Below are 20,040 nucleotides of genomic sequence, written 5' to 3'. Positions count from 1 at the left end.
TTGGATAAATAACCATAAATCTGAGTTTCCTTCGCAAGAACCATAGTTTTGTTTTATTTATCATTTAAATGTACGTGTACAAGAGCAGGGAATGCAAAACAAGTATTGTCATATCCTTTTAATGTGTCAGCTCCTGGGAGCAGCTCATTTTAGTCTGTGATGATTTCCCTTTGCCAAGAGACAAAGTCCTTATCTAACAAGTCCCTTGCACTTGCTTGATTTTATTTTGGATAACTGTAATAGTGCCACAAGCTTCAGAGATGTGTCTGACACCTACTGCCACCTTTGTATTATATATCTCTCTTAAACAGTTTCAGGCATCGTTACACCCCAAAGCTGCATGTGGCTGTGGTGTGACTTTTTACTTCTGTTACCAATTTATCTGCCATGTCTTTTTTTTTTTTTTTTTTTCCTTGTCTTCACGTCCTTTAGTTCCCTATGAGCATGTAGCATCTATCTTTTTCAGACAGGATTATTTGTAAATGGGTCACTGCCCATCAGAACTCAGCACTTTTCAGGTCTTTTTCAAAACGAACTAATATCTCTTGAAATTATTATAAATAAGCAGAAGTGTAGATCTTTGGATTTTTTTTTATTCATCTTCTCTTTTATAAATTTCCCTTTTTGGTGAAGTTTTGTTTTGGGGGGGTTTTCAGTGGGTTTTTTCCACTTGGAAAGAAAAAATAGCCTAACTAAAATCTATGCAGAAATCTTATTCACTGAAACTCTTCCCCATCTTTTAAACACATATTTTGAGACACCTACACTAAGCAGGGGTTGCTTCATTATTCTTCTAAAGGAGAACACAGAATTGCAATGGCACACCAACCCTATATAAGGGGTCAATATTCACACACCTTGCACGGCATGTTGCACAGTAGGGAAGGACACAGCGTACCAATTAAGAAGATACAGAAACAGAAAATAAAAGCAATCACTTTATTTTTTTTCTTTATAATTGCCAGTATCAGGCTACACTGTGAGAGATGTCCTACTGCTCAAGAAGAATATATTTCATCCAAAAGAAAATCAAAGATAGTTCATCTAATTTCGCAAGTCACTGAGGAAAAAACAAAAAAGAAAAATAAGAATGATTATGTGTGCAAAAGAAGAAAAGATGACCAAGTTGTAAAATCATTAATTTTTTTCCTACATTAAGGAACACATTAAGTCTACAAATGTTGACACATATTCTGCTTCTCTGCATCTTGCAGTACAAAACTTAAGGTCATTAGCAAATGATCAGACTCAATAATCTAAGACAATACAATATTTTATGTGAGAAGACTTGAGAGACTGAAAAGCTGCATATGATCTTCAGCTTTAAAACTGCAGGCTTTTCATATTTAAAAGAAATACAATAAAATGCATATATTTTCATATTGAAAATATACAAGGAAGAAGGTAGAGGAATAATCCTTGCTCTTTCATTAAAAAGACCCTGTTTAATGCAAGCTTCAAGTATACAGACAGAGGGAGCCTATGCTTTAAACACAGAATCCTTTCAAAACATCAATTTGTAGATTTTATACTATATAACAGAAAGAAAATCCACACTGACAAAGTGTATGGCTTTTCTAATCAGTCAACAGCTACAAACAATGTAGTTCATGTAACAAACATGATTCCTGAATCTCACACAACTCTAAATCTCATGCCCACTCAAAACTATTCTAATGGTTTTATGTCTGCCTGGATAGCAATAGACATGACATTTCCTGTTTATAGCCTGACCTCCAAATCACTGATTTCTTACTCTGACTTCTTTAGTCTCATCCTGGCTATCTGGTAGCATTTCAAACATTTTTTTTTAATAATGCCTTTGCAATTATTTATTGTGTTTATTATGTAGCACTTTATCTGCTTCTACTTCGAATTGCCATTCTGAACTAATTCCTTCATGTTTATTTTTTTTTCTGGTGGTCTGTAATTTAATGCTGCACTAATTCAGGCTTTTCTTGAGCTGTTATTTAAATCACAGGCTAAGAAGAGACAGTCTTTTGATGCTTAGCTTTTTCTCTCTAATCTCTATTTTTTTTCTCTCTAATCTACATGTAGAAAACATCTTTATTACTTATTCATTTATATATTTTTGCACATAAAACATTACAAGAAGTGTATAGATAGAGTCCCATTCCTCCAGTGCATGTATCCTCTCCTCCCACAGAGGATCCTGTGACCTTCTGCCTGTCAAGAGGCACATTTGCTTTCTTATTTTTCTTCATTTTATTCTTTTTTCTGATGTAGAACCATTCAAGCTTCAGTCACAGTAAGCAATCATCTCTTTGCCCTCATTCTTGAGGAGCCTGATATGATTTCATTACCACTGCCCAGAATTACCAGTTATCTGCAACAGGAAAATTGATACCAGACAGAAAGAAAGACAATATTTTAGCTTCATTTTTAATATGAAAAAATGAAGATTTAAAAAATATTATTACTTAATTTGCATCACATGCAAACAGAGATACTTGTTTTGCTTCTATATATTCAGGTATTCAGGGACCATTTTGAAGTGTCTTGATAAAATTAATTGTAAACTTAATTGATAGTTGGCTGAGTAAACACCAGTTTTAACATTATTGGTGCTGCATATTGTTTGAATGCATTTATAAAATGAACATAGATTTTTTTCTGACCTTATGAATGAACCATTTGTTTAGCAAAAATTACCAATGACCGTTATGAAATTACTTATACCCATAAGCAATTACATTCTCAGACTCTGAAGGCTATACTACATAGATTATTTGGTGATGTTAAACCTTGACTTCTACACTCAGTGTATGAGTAAAAGACAGAGAGATTTTTGGGAGGAAACCATGAATCCCTATAATATTTGACATTTTGATTTTTCTTTCATTCTAAAAGAGATAACATGGCAGATATCACAACGAAAATAGTTTTTACAAAGTCAAAATACTTGTGCATCAATGCAATATTGAAATAAGCTGTGAAAATTATACAGGATCAATATAAATAATTTTAATTAAAATGAAATTATTTTTCTTTAACAATCCATTATTTTAATACAAAAAAAACAAGTGGCCACTTTTCTTTAAAAGCTCTTAAGTTATTGAATGCTTCTTTTACTATCAAAACATATTCATAAAACTCAGCCACATTGTTGTTCACCTAAACCAAAATCACACTGCTTTTATAGAGTCATTTCAACTTGATACTCTCTCATTTAAGAAACAAAATATTTCCAAGGGATGGAGAGTGAATTTCATTCCAATATGTAATGATCTTTTTGTCCTGGGCAAAACTCAGCATAGCAGTTTTATTGGTATAATATTTCTGGGGCAGGAATTCAATAACAGGGGAACCAAGTTATTCAGCTATGAAAGCTGTCTGTCTGAAGATATGCTATTAAACAACACTTGAGCTTTCTGTTTACTTTGGTGGTATTTATAGTTATGGCTAAGCACTTGCAGCTTGCACTTGCTAAATATTTCTGAAATGCAGTTGCTGTAATAGACAGCACAAATCATCATAGCTTCAGTGGTATTGTTTTTCCAAGAAATAAAAAAACAGAGGCAACAGAGGACTTTTGTTGCTGTTCACTTTGCTTCTACATCTTATTCTTCAGTGTCCTGCTGCTTTATAAATAATGCATTGGTATTACTTTTTATGAAGGTGCATGTATTCCCCATTATTATAGTACCTGAACATTCCATACGTGAAGGCTTTTATGCTCATAGATCCCCTTGACACGGAAAGTAAACACAATGCTGCCATAGAGCTGAGGGCATCTATTTTGCAGTGGGGAATCTACTCAGGGCTTTTTTTTCTAAAAGCAGTGCTACAGCTAATCTCAAAGATACCCTGTCCAAGTTTCTCTACTGCAAGCACACAAATTTATTCAAGGACTGGTTAAAATGTCCTTCATGCCATGCAAGAATCTATATATTCATGTAGGCAACAGGGCAGGGTAGGGAAGGCAGGCGACAAAAGTCGTGAAGAAAAGGACATTACCATTCTGATCATTCACAGGGACATGGATACCACCCAGCAGATCTGTTGATAATCAAGGAGCAGCAGGAAAGGGCCAGTGGAAGACCAGGGAAATAATTTCAGATCTTCCTAATGAAGGCTGTCAGTTTTACTTAAGCTACTGGACACTACTGTATTCTTATCAAGATAATGAAAATAATAGAAATATTTGCACATAAACAAACGAAGAACCGTTTGCTATGCAAAAAAGTTGTCCAAATCAATCCATCAGGTCTCTCCCTTCTCTAAAATTACAAAGTTAAAACCATTGGCTACAAAATAATTTATGCATTTTAATCCCAGTTGGCAACTAGGTACCGTGAAGCCACTCGCTCACTGCCTCCCACCTCACCTCCCCACCTCGGGGAGCAGAATCAGAAAGAAAAGGCAAACCTTGTGGGTTGAGATAAGAAAAAATCAATAATGGAAGCACTATATCATAATAAAATTGTTATTTACAATAGTAAATATTCTAATAGTGTTAATAATTTTAATGATAAGGGGTGGGAGAGAATGTAAGAGAACACAAGAGGAGTAAGAGAAGCACAACAGAATTGCTCACAGTCCATTGACTGATGTACAGCCTGTCTCTGAGCAGGAATTGGCCCCATCTGAGTATCTCTCCTAGTTTATACATTGGGCATTATGTCCTTTGGGAAGGAATATCCCTTTGTCCGGCTCAGTTCAACTGTCCCAGCTGTGCTTTCTCCCAGCTTCTTGTGGACCTGCTCACTGGCAGAGAGAGCATGAGAAGTTCAGGACTGAAAAGTCCTGGATTTAGAGCAAGCACTACTTAACGACAACCAAAGGAACATTCTGATACTGAATCCAAAACACAGCACCATACCACCTACAAATAACTCGGTTCCATCTGAAACCAGGACAATAATTTAATCGAATCACAGATAGTCACCTAAGTGACCCCCGACATTTAAGCTATTACTGCCTGAAATGCAACTTACTGTTTTCAAGAAAAATCCTAGAGAAGAATTTCCTGGTTGGAAAGCTCTTTTACAAGATGAGTGGGTCAAAGCAAGATAAAAACAGGTGTACCTCTGAAGGGATTAGATTCCACTGGAAGAAGACATATGTTGTATGATGTTTTGCTGCTGCTCAACATTAAAAAAACACCAAAGAAATTAAGGATTCTGCCTATTTTGTTCAGTGGCAGAGAGGGCCATATTTTACAGCTTTGGGGCTGCTCCCAAGTAAAATTTATCTTAGTCTTGAGACTCCAGGAGTCTCAGGTATCTGAGATGGCCACCCCCAAAGGCTGCTCAGCTCCTTGAAGGGATGGATCACTACAAAAGAAAATCAAAAACCTTATCAAATCTGCTATACCAAGAAGCTAGATGCCATAATCTAAATGTAGGCTGTGCATTTGATGCACTGAAACACTGAGAAACACTAGTATTCCTGTATTTCTCCTAAAGTAGCCTCCATCAATTTTCAAGACAGAGTGATACCTCCTAGAGACAGGATTTAGCTCCTCTGGCACAGCCAGCTCAACTGAAGAACAAAAAACCTTAAAAGGAGGACAGGGAGAGTTAGACATTTGCTCTCAAAATTTACTGAACTTGAACATTTAGGATTATTGCCTAAATGTTATAACATTGCAGTAGAATATTGTGGCTTCCCACTATTATTTTTTTTCTTTTATATTGCAAATGTCCCATTTATATATATATGAAGAATTTTTTTCCCTATTATTAAATCGCTGATTAGCTTTTCTCTCTGCAATCCCTATAAGATACTCTTAAATTAAATATGCCTTCTATATACAGTTGGTAATACTATGATCAAAATAAAATGGTTTATCTAATAAACATCTGGACATGAGTGACAGTGAAAATGGACCTTGATCATAATTTTCATAATTTGAAACCTGAAGGCTTTTTTCAGGTTCTAGCTACACAGCTATCTCAAAAAGTTTCAGCTATTTTTTTCTTTTCAAATAAACAGAAGGGTTAGAGAAGAAGTCTTGTCAAGAACTGCAGTATGCTCAATTACCTTATGCTGAATTTTACAACCTTGGAATTCCATATAAATAGCAGGATATATCTGCTCAGCTGGGAGCATATTCCTCTTTTACCGCTTAATTCTTCCAGGTAAGATCTTGTTTGCATACATTGTGAGGCAGGTGTGAAAGGGTAAAAAACAAGGGACTTAAAACCATTTCTGTGCATGGTAGGGGCTTGCATGTTTCAGATGGGCATATCTAGAAACCAGGTGGAAGAGCCTGATGGCTGGTTTTTTGGTTTGTGGCTGTAAGGAGGAATGAGAGGTGGGAAGCATTAACATCTGCAGCCACAGCACATGGCCACTCACCTTTCCTTTCTTCTATTGGGGCAATGATCATAGGGTATACCTCCCAAGCCTAGGGGTGTCTAGCCTCCAGGCCACCACAAAAGGCCAAGGACATTGTACAGGAGCAGAACCTAAAGGGCAAACCAGTGGGATTTATGGGGATTAACCATCTCCCATGGAAGAACATGTGATGACACCCTATGACCTTTAGTATTCGAGGTGACTAGCATCAAAGGAACTATTTGCAAATAATAGAAAATAATTGCTATATTCTAATACAGTGAATAGATAATAGCATATTAATATAAAATATATAAAAATACATAAATCAAAGTATGTTAATTAGAAAGCGTTATTAATGTTCTCCAGGTATATTTTCTGGATTACTTCATAACTTCTTTTCTCCCAGAATTTAATCTATCTTGGATTATTACTGTTTCATTCTTTGCATTTTATGAGATTATCACAGGTGTACAAATGCAATGTTAGCCTCCCAAATCCTGTCTTTCTACAGAATTCCCAAGATTCTCAGAGATATGAGGACCTTTTAGGGCAACAACATGTAAAAGACAAAATAATCTCTGCCTCATTCACATATGGAATCTGACTTCAAACAAGATTTTCTATACACATCAATCCCTGCTTTTTACTCTAAATGCTAGAGCCAATGTCACTTTCTTCCTCTCATCATCAGTAACAAAGTACTAAGGTCATACCCCCTATCTCTCAAACAAATAGAGGATTTTAGATAGGTTAAAAGAAACCAAGAAGGAATAGTCCTGAATAACACTTCCTTGTTTTGCATTCTAATCCAACAAGGTAAAGATTTCTTGCATGCTTCAATGGCTTGGCTAGAAAAGTGTATCTGCAAATTGGAAACCTTAGGTAATAAGCAATTTAGAAACCTCAGTCTCCAATCTCTCCTGTTACCTAATTTTATCTGTATGTCTACCAAATACTCATATATACACACACAAATATAATTTGGAGGTACAATTAGAAACCAAATGTGTGTGGATATAATTTTTTTTTTCATACCATTTCACTTCAAATACATATTGGGTTTTTTTCTTCAGATATTTCACTGTGTGCACCTCAGTTTGCTCTTTCCACAGGAATATCTTAGTGGAAGCTTGCTCACCACCCTTTGTTCACGTTAAACAGAAGGAGGAAATAAATCTCTCTTAAGTGGTAATTAAATGCTCAAACAATGGGTGCTACCGTGCACAGCAACTTGCTGCTTGGAAAGGCTAGTGAAAAGCTAAGCCATCAGAGCAAAACTGTGAGCTGGAAAAGCAAAGGCAAAGGCGGATCCCCGTGGTTTCAGCAGCTGCAGCTGTATGAGGGAAGCAGCAGGCCAACAGGCAGGCACTGACTGCATGGTGTGTCCTGCATGGACCTGAGGGAAAGCCAAACAGCACATTTTCCACTGGCCAAGACAGTTACAGAAAAGGCAAATCTGGGAATTTTAAGATGTCTTCCCTGCTTGTTCCCAGCATACTGGAAGAAAGGCAAGATTATTAAACAAACTTACACTTATGATACATTAGAACCATAGAGTTAATGATTTTTATTCTGGCAATCAATTAAAAAGGTTTCATGTACTGGATGACTGCTCAGGCTCAAAGGGTTGGTGGTGTATATTGTTTACTATTTTTAGCAGTGTTCAGTATTTCTAGTAGTGAAGTCAGTGGAGTAACAACTTTTGTGCAATCATTTGTGCATGTACTATGATCTTGAAAGGTTTAATAGGAATGAAGCTCTCATTAACCTAAGAAATAATTCCATATAATGAGAAAAGAAGAAACACAGAGAAAGTGTGACAAACTGCTAATAAAATGTAGATTCTTGCACTGACATAATGCATTAATTTGTGCCCATTTTATTTTGATGTAAAGAACTGTGATAATTCATTGCATTAGCATCCAAATTATTTTGGTTTTTTGTCAATAACAATAATCATGAACAATGACCAAGTTTTGTCTTGAAGTAAAAATATTAGCATATGTAACTGAAGTCTAATTCCACCAGAATTTTTCTATCACCACTTTGGCAAACATGATGGTGACCAGTTTTTTTATGCCTTTACTGCTGCACCAAAGCAATTTGGCAAATCATACCACAACTGATTTATGATATGACAGGCTCTTTCCATAGGAACAATGCTGTGGAGTCACTTTTCAGAGTCTTATACACAGGCAGCTCTTTCAGCATATCATCACATCAATCTTGAGAATTAAATTAAAGCTGCTATAGCAATTCATAAAAAAATTACATTTACCAACTTTTTTCTCAGTTCTTAGTTTATCCCTTCAAGACCTAGCACTTCCAAGCAGTAGATCAGCACGAGATAAATGCCAAGTGAATTTCTACAAAGCAGTTTGACAAGCACAGCATAAGCCCATTTTAGGTGAAATGCACTGATACCATTCAATGTAAACTCTCTGACTCCCAGTCCCCACACTTTTCCTGTTATTCTGATGAAAACCCTAACTATGTCTCCTCTCAAAAATTGACTATAATCGCATTTTACCTGCCTTTTTTGAAAGGCATTGAGACCAGGCTATTAAAAGGGAAATAAAGGGACATAAGCATCTTGCAGAGCATGCCTGGCTTTTGTTTCTTGAGTATGGTACTGGCTCCATATCAGCACCTCTGCTCAGTTCAGGCACAGCGAGCCACAAAGATGTGCACACTAACAAAGGAGGCCCTGAAGCAATGTGGTACTCCCACAACGAAAGGGTGATTTTTACTGTCATATACTTGCTTAGCAGAAGGTATTTGGACTTAACATTTACTTTATAGGTGTTGTCAAAATATTAAAGAAGAGCAGCCCTACTTAACCTTTTTCAGTGAGACCTGAGTTTATGCTGTCTGCTCTTTGAGCTCTTTCAGTGCGAGCCAACTCTGAAAAGAAAACCATGGGAGGCAAAGTGGAAGGGTTCAGGAGAAAAAAAAGCTCATTTCTTTAGCAGTGCTTATCTTGTACGTAGCAATGTACAAACCTTCCTAGCACAAATCAGATTTGACTTCAAGGGGGTTTAAAAAACTTTTTTTTTTTTTCAAAATTATGACATTTTAAACACGTACACATCATGCCAAATACCCGATTTTTAAGCAAGTACTTTCAGATTTGCTATTTTGTTGTTTAATGGAAAGAAAATTAGAGATATAAGAAAAAATATGAAAAACCGAAGAGAGTTCAAGGTTTCAAGACTGGCTCAAATTCATTAATGTGTCCATCAAAGTTGTGTATTCTATCCTACTTTATGATTTGGGTAGCAATACAGTGGCAGAAATACTTAAAATATATATGATTAACAGTTCAAAAGTCTTGATAAATTTTCATTAAATTATGCTTATTCCTAAGCCTTACACAATATTTCTAAAATAAAAAGGATATGTTTTTACCATATAACCATACTTAGTGTTTGTACCTCAAAATAGGGATTTAAGAAAGATTAAAATACTAATGGTTTTGATATACTTCAAATGAAAAAGATCAGAATAAATTTCTCAAAATTTACAAATTGCGAACCAAATAAGGCACAGAAATTTATCGATTTTTTTAATGTATATCGTGCAAGAATAATTATCAATAATTCATATTTAGAGCTATCAAAGCGCTGCATTTTAGTTTAAAGAAAATGAACATGCATTAAGTGTTTTGGGGCTATTTATTTGTTTGCTTATTATTTGTTTATTTATTTTGCAGCTCAAAGGTAATATTCAAATAACTGGACTTTGTGTGTGTTAGATATATTCCAACGCAACTGAGGACCTGCAATAAATGGGTTTGTATAATTTCACGCTCACTCCACTGTAACCAGCAGACTACCTTAGACTGTGACCTCTAAGCAGTGATAGTCCCTCTGTGTGCTCCACACATCCCAGCAAAGTGATGAGTTGTCCTGTTCTTGCACATTCATTCATTGTTACCTTGGCAACCACTTGATAAGATGGTTCCATAATGTCTGTCCAGCTTTTTTCGCTATAGCATCAGTTTGTAGGCTAGACAATTTCAAAAGATGGCTTTTCCCCCTAGGGCCTGCAGACTCAATATAAATTTCTTCCTGTCTCAATAAACTTGCTAGTCTACTTACTAACAAACCTATGTGTTTATGGTGTTACTTCCCGTATATGTATGCAGACATTGATTAAACTGCTCTGTATTCTACTGAATGCATTTATTAAACACTTATTTTTAATGTAGGTTTTTCAAATTTTGTGTGACCATCAATTTCTGTGGACATGGTTGTCTCTGTTCATTCTAAATTCTACTTGCTCCTAACATTCAATCATGTAAAAATATTAAATAAATTTTAAGGAAGACAAGGATGGTAAAGGCATAGATTTATCTTATTTTAAATTGGTATAAGAATATTATTAAATAATATAATTTAATATTAATTTGGTATACTGACATACAGAAGACAGATTTCAAAGATACTGTTTTCTGATGCAATGTCTAAAACTGGGGAGCTGAAGAGAGGAGGAAAATAGAAACTATATAATTTTCATCAGTGAGGGAAAGAATACTCTGTGAGTTCAAACATAAGTATAGATGGGACACAGGTCATGGAACCTGGAACACTGAGAAATGTAATTGGAGATTGTACCTTCTAGGACACCAGAGAGTTCATTTTGAGGTTTTCTTCTTTGAGGTTTCCGTGGCTGCTGCTGAAGGTCCTATTGACATTGCAGGTTTAGTAGAACAGGAGTCTATCGTCAGACACAAGAGAAATACACTGAAAAGCTTCCCAACTGGGCTGCTTCTATTTTTACACCGTGTTTATGCTTTCAAATACTTCTATATTCATTGAGGTTAAAACCTTGCAAACAAAATTATTCTAGCCTGTCACAGACCTGCCTGATCAGTCAGGCAAATCCAACAGTGCCTGCAGACTGACCCAGAGTAAACTTCAGAGTCGACATCCAGCAGCTGTTTCTGTGAGATCTGGCATAAGCGCTTCAGTTCTCAAAGAAAATGGGATTATTCGGGGTGAGGATGAGGGGATCCTTAGAAAAGTAAGTCCATATGGGAAAAAGTAAGTTCGTGTACTTCCTATCAACAGTAAGAGAAGTATTTGCAGTCGCTATTTTTGTGAACTTTTTCTTTCAGTAGCGAATTAGCCATAAAATTTCTATGGCAAATTATTTTGATCACATAATTTTAAAGTATTTTCATTTTCATTTTTTGTGACCTGCATGAATCATTCTTGTTATTATGTTCGCTCATCTTTTAAGTACCACTTACATCATTTTCTTTGTCCTACCTGATAAAAAGGGGGGGGGGGGGGGGGGGGGAAAGACACTTGAAAAACATGAATTGTAGACATAAAAGCAGGTATAAAAAAAAAATGTTAATGGCTTTTGTAACTCAAGACCTTGGACACCCTCTTTAACATGTAATTTTCAGCTCTAAGATCAATCAATGTAAGCTGAGGTCCGTTTGTCAACACTGGGAACATTGGGTCATGGGCCTGTGAGGGTTCAACTGGAATATTTGAAAAGAAAAGTGAGAAATAATATTTTTCTCCTCATTCATTTGTTGTTTAAAAGAGACTATGTTATAGTGAAACTTAGAGGAGAAAATTAATATTAAAAGTTTGGATTGCAGTTCTGAATTTTGAGTTTATTTTACTTCATATGGATGTGGGGGATTTTTTGTTATTCATATATCTTGATTATTACATATTCCTTCCTGCTGTAACGTCAGAAAGGCTCACCAGAATTAATGATTCTGCTCTCAAAATTCTCAAAAAAAATAAAGCAGTTGCTTTTTCCTTAAGAGAAATGGAGCAAGGTCTTACTATTTTGCATTACAAAGCAAAACAAAAAGTATCAAGCAAGCTCTTTCATAGTAACTTAACTTTGCATTCCTAAAGTCATAATTCACTTAAGTCCCAGAGCAACTTAAATTACTGTTTTCACAACAAGTGTAGTTTTGCCTTCTAAAAATTACAATTCTATATGTGGTACTCAGTTGTTTAGCATATTAGTAAAGTGTTCAGTGCTCTTACTTTTAGCTGTTTTCTTTTTGGCATGTTAATTTATTAGCATATTTTTTTCTTTTTATTGACATAAATAAGCTAATTTTCAGCCTCCTTTTAACAAACAAAAATAAAGCTCAAGGGATATATTTTTTCTTTTTTAATTTTAATGCCTCAGTAATCATTTGACAAGTTGTAAAGTGGGAGTTGAGAAGTGCTGAGGCTGACAAATCCTGCTGTAAAATTAAACGTGTAAGAAATTTCAGTGTCTGGTTTGTAAGGAGAGAAGGATGCAGGGTACTTGAAATAGACTAGGTTAAGCTACACCCACTCAAGTGCAGTAATATGGTGCAGAACTCTGAGGAGGCACTCATTTGTCTGTGCTTAAATAAGAGAAAAGCTAATTTAAGGACAAAGACTAGAGGAACTAAAGCCTACATTAAAGGTTTCACTAACCTGAACAAAAGACACATTAGAGCTTGAATTTCAATGTTTTGACCTGAGGAGGTACTAGATAAGCTCAAAATTTTATGCAACATGCAGCTTATCACAGCCTGAATTTCTGCTGCAAAACCAACACTGCTGTACGTTTTGATTTTAGAGCTGGCTTAAGGTGCAGCACACTGTTGTATTGCACAGACATGTTCTACCTTCACTTTCTGAGATCTCCTAAAAAATCTAAAGTTAAAAGAAAAAGAGACTTCCAAAGACAAAACTAGTGCTTTTATTTAAAAAAAAAAAAAAAAAACCAACAAACAAACAAACAAACAAACAAAAAAAAACAACAAGAAAAAGATTTGCAGATTATATCTACCCATCCTTTCCACAGGGTAGAACAAGCATTTTTAAGTTGTTTTTTTTTAAATATCTAGAGAAAATGTTTCAGGCTTTTTTTCTAGTATTGAACATGCAAATAAGAATTATTGACATTACCAGTTCTAATAAAAATTAATTTCATTCATACTAGAAGGTGGACTAATAAGTTTTTAAGTTTCTTTCCAACAGTGCACTTCTATGATTACATGAATTTGAAAAAAACTGAAAAATTCAGAAGCCTTTGGTCTTGAAAAGATCAAGATAAAAATTACATATGCAATGTTTTCAGATCTGAATAGAAAAGAGATCTAATTTGGAAAATAAAAAGTAATTATGATCTACTGTTTATAGTAAGAAAACAATTTTTTGTGTCTGTGCATCAATCTCAGCAATCTCTGAGCTTATGTATACTACACAGAGTTTTCCTTTTAACAGGAAAGACATCCGGTTCAGTTAATTTCATCCTGAAGTATTTCACAGCAGTCTTTGTTATGATAACCAAAGTAAATCCCAGGTCAAAAATTTCTGAGCTGCCTCTTGTGGGCTTGAATTTTTATCTACAAAGGCCTATAAAAACTATTCTGTTTTAATTTTCCAGTTTACTTCCAGCACGCTGGAAATATACCAAGACTTTTTAACTTGGTACATTTTAACTTTATCTTTAAGCAGTTATTTACCAGATGGAGTTGTAAAAGGAAATTGACTTTAATTTAAGAAAAGAGATATTTTATTAAGAGATGGAAATGCACTTTAAATTAATTTCATCATTAAAAAAATAGAAGGATATCTTACCTTTGTTAGAATAAGAACCATGTTCTAATTAAGTTACTTTATAATGGTGGCAAGACTATACTTTTGGACTAAACATGAAGATTCCTGTGAGCAAATCTAGCAACATGTTCTCCTACGGGTGACCACCATAACTTCATCTTCTTTCCTATTTTTTTTTCCCTGAGATATCTTCATCTTTGCTTTCTCTGCAGAGTCCTGAACTTCTTCCTTAACGGAGTCTGATAGAGCAAACCTGTATGCTATTCTGTATGAAGCAAGATTTTATAGATACCAGAGTAATACCATGGAAAAGATAATTACTTCTTCACCAAAATGACAGTCATGAATTTGAAAAGGAATAAGAAGTTCCTGAAATTTGTTTGATTTACCCTAGGGTTTCCATGTGTTCAAAATTGCTCTTCACATTTCTTGTAAAGGCACAGATTTGTTCTAGATAATTTCAACAACAGGTCTTTTCCTTCCTAAGTAGAGCTGCTGTCAGAGAAGTTGCTCTTACTCATAGAAAACTTTCACATTTTTCGATTTCCAAGCTATCTTCAGCCTAATTTATTTTTGGTTTTGTGCTCACACATTATTTTCAACTGTAATCCTGAATCCAGCTCCCAATATTCTGTGTAAAGCTTTTGGTCACAGAGCAGCCAGCCTGGCCAGCTCTCCAGATCGGTAGATGGAACCTGAGGTGCCTCATCACCCCATCTGTGCCACTTGGCTGGCTGAAATTCAAGGACTTTAAAAACGGAACCCTTCAGATTTCTCTGCAATTAGAACTACCATTGTCATAGTAGAATGCTCTGTCTTCCACACTGACAATTCTAAAATTACCTTCTCAATCATTTATTATTTTGTAATTTTGCATCCTTCCCTGTCAAAGTTAATCTGTTTAAACTAAATCCTAGCCATGTGTTACTACTTAGCTAACGTGGCTATTCAGAAGGAAAGATTTAGCTTTTCTACAAAAAGCTGTCCTGAGATGGGTCATGAATGATAGACAGTCCATAAGAGCTAAGAGTAACTCTGCACTGTTCTTCCACTAAAGCTGTCAGTAAAAGAGATTGCATGTGGAATATAATTTTGAATAAATTATTTTAAATAAAGACTAAGATTCAGATGGGTCTACTCACTTTAAAACTTGGAAAACTAGATGTAATTAGATGATATTATCACAAGATCAGAGGAAAAGATATTTTTCTCTGCCTTTCTAAATCAATAAAATTAGACACAAGAGACAAAACCTCAAAGTCATGAGATTTTTTATTGTAAACTCTTTTCAACGTCCAGTGTTTCTAATGACCTCTCTAAAAATAGCAAGCTACATCTGTCTGATGAGTGGTCCACTTGTGGTTATCATGATGTAGAATCAAGTACATGCTTTTCTATTCTGCCCTTGACATTTTACTCCAGTTAGCTTCTTTATTTAACTCTGAGGCTTTCATATTTTTTAAGCTCTGGCAAAAGACTGTGGAGTATATTCTATTATCCTTTTGTCAAGAAGTACTTGGTGTTTTGGCCTTTAAGAGGAAGTTTTCTGATGGAGGTAAAAGTAGTGGCATGGAGACATTTAGCTTGTTTATTTACAGAGTCTATGTCCTTGACTTGCTCCACTGTAGGTCAACGACACAGGAAACCCCCTTCTTTCAGGAGTCTCAGCTCAAACATCAACAGCTGAACTCTGAAATTTATCTCTAATTGAAACTTCATGGAAAAGAGCAAATTCTTTCTCCTTTTGCAAAAATGTACACTGGGAAACTGTGTCAAGGAAGTGATAACTAAATGGCACTTATTCAGCTGATGTACAGAGCTTACATAAATTTTAAAAAACATAAATTCATGTATAACATTTCCACCTGACTGTTCTCACATGAAAATTATTTTCTCACTACACAGCCTTACTTTATATGCCAAGAGATCTCAACCAAATAACCTTGCTGGAAGTATCAGAATGAGAACTCTGGAGGAAAGAGCCATGACCAGAATCAAATCACTCAGTCACACCACTTATGTGGAAAGAGATACTCAGAGGCTTGACTGCATGAAAAACTGAAACCGTGTTTCACTAAAGGTGAAAAAAAGATTTTTTCCTATTGCCTACAGACATCCTTAGTTTTCTACGGATGTGTTCTAAGGATGTGATTATTTTTAATTTATGGTCACTTAGACAACTTTCAGACTTTGATGTAAGACTTTACTTTGGAATAATATATATATTATAAATTTTCATTTTCACTTAAAAACATACACAAAATATTCTCCTTCTCCTGATTCCTGGCTTCCTTTGTCTCTTAATTTTTCACCAGCTAGACACTTTTGTCGATGTGTCAATCTACATCCATAACAGAAACAATCAAACAACTTTTTCACCTTATTTTAAACTCTGAATCTCATATGTCCTCTTTTCTCATTCCTTTCCCAGTACTACATGGAGAAGTTGAAGTAATACCAGACAAGCTCACATCTGAAGAAGCTCTGCAGGTGGTGCTATGAAAGGTGCTTATCAAGTCACCTGCCATCCATGAAGTTTAACTTACATTCACCTTGGCATTTCCATGCTCAACTGCAGTGATTTAACGACAAGAAGAAAGATAAGGAAGAAAAGAGTTCTTTTTATCTCTACTTCTCCATTCACATATATCATCTATTTTCTGCCACCTTTAGTACAGATATAATTTAATTCATGGGAAGGAAAAAAACCAACAAATCTATCTTTTATTTTTCTCTTAGTTGAAAATATGATCTAAATTGCCTAGAAATTCTAGATATCTGAAGAATGGCTTTTGATCTATCTCCCCCTAAAAGATGTCCCTCCTCTTGAGCCCACTGGAGTCAGTAGAAAGGTTTAGATTGAATCCAATAAGATCTGGATGATTTTTTCTGAGAGCACACAATGCATCTCAGTTCTCTTGTTAGCTGTCTAGTTTGCTGCAGGATTGCTGAAAATTCTCACCTACAAATAAAGATCAAATCTACACAACAAACCAATCAATTTCAAAATTACTTAGGGATTTTTAGTTCAGTGTTGCACATATGAGATTGTTTATATCGGAACTTATTTTCTTTCGTATAATCACTGAACAAGCAAAATTGCTGAATTCAAATTCAGTTTCTGTGAGCATCACTGCATGTGAGAAAATGCTAAATGAAGATATTGAGCCAAGTGAAAGCTCTTCTCGGAGGTAGCTGACTTCACCATACAAAGTATTTTAAAGTCATAGTCAACAGCTTAAAGTGATTCACTAACACATTCTTTGTTAAGTCAAACCTTTACAATATTTTGCTTATTCCCAGCTACAATGACTTCTTTTCACTTATTTATGAGACTATTTAATGGCATTGTAGAACCACAGCCATTATCTGCTTGCTATTTCCATGCAGTGGTAACAGGCTAGCTCTCTCTCCTTAAAGTGAAATATCCAAGGTGCACTTCACCAGCTCTCTATTTGCTGATCTCCATTTGAGATCATCCCTCGCATGATCTCATTACCATCCTGAGCAGCAGCTGAGAATACACGGACTGTTTGTCCACAGAGAACTCATGTGGGGCAGGGCCATGCCACCCCAGAGACACTGAGAACCATGCCTGAGTCTCACAGCCCAGCTTGGTTCCACTCAGAAATCCCACTCCAGAATCTGCAGGGCCTCCCACACCCTAAACTGATGTCTGCATTCCTCTTCTTTGAATTAGATGTTGTCTAGCCCAAGAGGTCTTCCAAGAAGGAAGGGATGACAAGGCAGGAAGCAGCGATTAAGATGCTTCAGGAGGCACCATAAACAATAGAGAAGCTAGAACAATCACACTTGCCAGAAGTGTCAGGAAGCAGCAAGGTTCAATTTAAGAGCATTGTTTACAGAGATAAAGGAAATGTAGATGATAAAATCAAACAGGAATCTAGATCTTCAGTGTTTACCTGAAATCTGGAAACTCTGTATGTTAAACAGTTAAATATAAGCCTGGAACTCATGTAAGAATGTTACATCACAAAATTCATAAAGTACTGTGCTCAGGTACAGAGACTGATCCTACTTTTTCATGGTGAATGTTGTAGCAGAAAATTCTATCATGAAAGATAAATTTTTATGTCATTTGCATGCAGGACTTTGCAAATGAACGTAGAAACAGCTGTCCTGCATTTATTTTCAGGTTTACTTGAGATCCACTTGGATTTCAGAGTCACATCTTCTATTGAATTAAACAATCACTAAACTCAGAAATTCCTACAACATGTTTCTAGCTGGAAATTGATCTAATTTCCAGACTGACTTCACAGAACTAGTTCTACACATCTCTTCTCAAACTTTGCAGTTGAAACATCACTGACTGTTCTTACCTTTGCAGCAAATCTTTCCATTATCCTAATGAGATAAAAAATGTAATGTGGTTTTGTTGCCTTTTTTTTAACAAGACATTGCTGTTGATTAAAATTTTATCTTTCCTCTATTTTTTTATAGAAAAAAGTATGTACTCTGAAGATTCCAAACTTATGCTTCAAGATAAAATTTTGTAGGCCATTTTTCTAAGCCTAGTTTTTGAAAAAGGAAAGATTTATCTCATAACATTATATATAGCCTAATAAATAGTAATAGTAGGAAAAAAACCCACCTGATTTCTCCTAGCTGATCTCCATTTGTCCATAGTATAAAACATGCAATTTAATTAATTGGATGATACTGACTGAACCAGGTTTATGTCAAGTTTTCAAAGGAAATAAAAATAAAACTGTTAAAAGATATAACACTCTTCCAAGAGAGTCTGACTGAGAATTTTCTTAAAATGATGTAACATTTCATAAATCATGTATGTAGAAACATTAAAAGGCAAAATCTACTCCATTTAGAGGAGAAAGCAATTTTATCTCTCTCCTTTGGAGGTCTGAATTATGCATAACCTAAAAAATATACATATTTAGTTTCAGTAGAAGGCATTTGCTTTTACCTCATTGTAGAACATTAAGCATTTGATTGCCATCTATACTAGAAGCACAGGAGTAATCTGTGAAAAATAATGTGCTCTTTGTAAATTCAAAGGATCTTAAAAATTCCTCTTACAGAAACATTGGTGATTCTTGACATAGATGTGGAGGAAGAAATTTCCCACACAAAATGGTTCCTCAAAATAACATCTTGATCTTTTCCACTGTATATTTGAACCACAGCAAAATGTTAAGATTTGCATTGAGAGACAGTAACTTTTAAGCAAAACGGAAAAGCAGGCTTTCCTACTTTCAAGAATAAATACTAAAAAAAAAAAAAAGCCCAACAAAATTCAACCCAGTCCAGATTTCCCTCTTTAAGAAAACACAGAAAGAAACAAGGTACTCAAAATTTTTCAGTATGACTGCAAGGCATGTCTTTGGAATCACACTAAACTAATATACACTCTTTAATTTTCCTTTGCCTAATAAGTAGATTTGAAAATAAAATGTAGTCTTCATCTCCATTTGATACAATAGTGTCCTGTACTACTACTTGTATACCTGACATCAATTCATCCACTGATAGAACATCAAACCTTTCCATCTGTCCACACTTTGTTAACATCACCACGATCTTACTGCAATTTACCTGTCTGTCCCAGAACAGCTAGACTGAGATGGCTGTGGACCTCAGTCACATCCTCATTCACAACACTAAGTGAGAAACCTCTAAAAAACCCCCTAACACGCCTTCCCCTTGAGTAAAAAGGAGAGCATATAATGTGCTCCTTTCTTACTCAGATCATATTAGCATTTTCACCTTACCCTTCAGAAAACATAATAATTTTTTTAGAAACCATTGCTGCTTGTGGGTACAGGACCACAATATTTATCCCAGTCTAAAGGATATTGCTTTTATTTATTCAGTCGTTAAGAACAAAGTTCTAAACTCTTGAAAGAGCTATCAAACCTTTTAACAAAACTATTAGGATTTTAAAAAAATATATTCTAAATGGTATTAACAAGAATTCTGTTCATAATGTCCAAGGCAGTTTCCAAAATATCTTTCATGTTATGTACTGACATAACATCACTAAATCAAAGAGTTTTTGATTCTACTTAAGGTATTCACTAACACAAAAGTTATTTTTATCTTCGCATCCCCTACAAATGTGTCACCTAGTCTCACAGAAAGACTCAGACATAGTTAATTCTTCAGTATTCATCGT

The 20,040-nt window shown here is 35.2% G+C and overlaps 1 long non-coding RNA gene across 4 annotated transcripts in view; it reads left to right on the top strand.

Annotated features, from left to right (window-relative positions):
- Positions 1-20,040, top strand: part of LOC148225382 (uncharacterized) — a 37,989-nt gene that overhangs the window by 5,082 nt on the left and 12,867 nt on the right. For 2 of the 4 annotated variants that reach the window (XR_015806592.1, XR_015806591.1), the window contains exons 2-4: positions 10,019-10,097; positions 15,789-16,030; positions 16,315-16,388. This is a non-coding gene — a long non-coding RNA (uncharacterized LOC148225382). The remainder of the gene's footprint in view (positions 1-10,018; positions 10,098-15,788; positions 16,031-16,314; positions 16,389-20,040) is intronic. The other 2 variants (XR_015806594.1, XR_015806595.1) reach the window with 2 other exon arrangements.

Source organism: Sturnus vulgaris, chromosome 1 (genome assembly GCF_052056855.1).
Source record: "Sturnus vulgaris isolate bStuVul1 chromosome 1, bStuVul1.hap1, whole genome shotgun sequence".
NCBI classification, from domain to species: domain Eukaryota; kingdom Metazoa; phylum Chordata; class Aves; order Passeriformes; family Sturnidae; genus Sturnus; species Sturnus vulgaris.
The sequence above is the reverse complement of the archived record's forward strand: the minus strand, read 5'-3'. Positions and strand labels throughout refer to the sequence as shown.